The sequence below is a fragment of the Arachis duranensis genome, chromosome 5, assembly GCF_000817695.3.
Source record: "Arachis duranensis cultivar V14167 chromosome 5, aradu.V14167.gnm2.J7QH, whole genome shotgun sequence".
Lineage (NCBI taxonomy): Eukaryota > Viridiplantae > Streptophyta > Magnoliopsida > Fabales > Fabaceae > Arachis > Arachis duranensis.
This window is the reverse complement of record NC_029776.3, coordinates 25,047,628-25,048,996: the sequence shown is the minus strand read 5'-3', so window position 1 is coordinate 25,048,996 and position 1,369 is coordinate 25,047,628.

Below are 1,369 nucleotides of genomic sequence, written 5' to 3'. Positions count from 1 at the left end.
TTCACATATGACTGTGAGGACTTGGTCCAACCTTTGATCAAAGTTGACCCTTCTAGTGTATGGGTGTTCATCTCCTTGCATCATGGGCAAGTTGAATTCCAACCTTACATTTTCCGGACTAAAATCCAAGTATTTCCCCCGAACCATTGTAAGCCAATTCTTTGGGTCCGGGTTCACACTTTGATCATGGTTCTTGGTGATCCATGTATTGGCATAGAACTCTTGAACCATTAAGATTCTGACTTGTTGAATGGGGTTGGTAAGAACTTCCCAACCTCTTCTTCGAATCTCATGTCGGATCTCTGGATATTCACTCTTTTTGAGTTTAAAAGGGACCTCGGGGATCACCTTCTTCAAGGCCACAACTTCATAGAAGTGGTCTTGATGCACCCTTGAGATGAATCTCTCCATCTCCCATGACTCGGAGGTGGAAGCTTTTGCCTTCCCTTTCCTCTTTCTAGAGGTTTCTCCGGCCTTGGATGCCATAAATGGTTATGGAAAAACAAAAAGCAATGCTTTTACCACACCAAACTTAAAATGTTTGCTCGTCCTTGAGCAAAAGAAGAAAGAAGAGAGTAGAAGAAGAAGAAATGAAGGAGATGGAGGTGGCTTTGTTGTTCGGTCAAAGGGGGAGAAGTAGTGTTTAGGTTGTGTGAAAATGAAGGGGTGAAGATGGGTTTATATAGGAGTAGAGAGAGGGGTAGGGTTCGGCTATGGGAGGGTGGGTTTGGGAGGGAAAGTGGTTTGAATTTGAATGGTGAGGTAGGTGTGGTTTTATGAAAGATGGATGTGAGTGGTGAAGAGAAAGATGGGATTTGATAGGTGAAGGGTTTTTGGGGAAGAGTGGTTGAGGTGATTGGTGAATGGGTGAAGAAGAAGAGAGAGGGTGGTGGGGTAGGTGGGGATCCTGTGGGGTCCACAGATCCTGAGGTGTCAAAGAAAAGTCATCCCTGCACCAAGTGGCGAGCAAAAATGCTCCTTGTGCCAATTCTGGCGTTAAACGCCGGGCTGGTGCCCATTTCTGGCGTTTAACGCCAACTTCTTGCCCTTTCCTGGCGTTTAACGCCAGTCTGGTGCCCCTTTCTGGTGTTAAATGCCCAGAATGGTGCCAGACTGGGCGTTAAACGCCCATTTGCTAGCTTCACTGGCGTTTAAACGCCAGCAAGTTCTCCTCCAGGGTGTGCTGTTTTTCTTTCTGTTTTTCATTCTGTTTTTACTTTTTCAATTGATTTTGTGACTTCCCATGATCATCAACCTACAGAAAACATAAAATAACAAAGGGAAAATAGATAAATATAACATTGGGTTGCCTCCCAACAAGCGCTTCTTTAATGTCAGTAGCTTGACAGTGGGCTCTCATGTAGCCTCA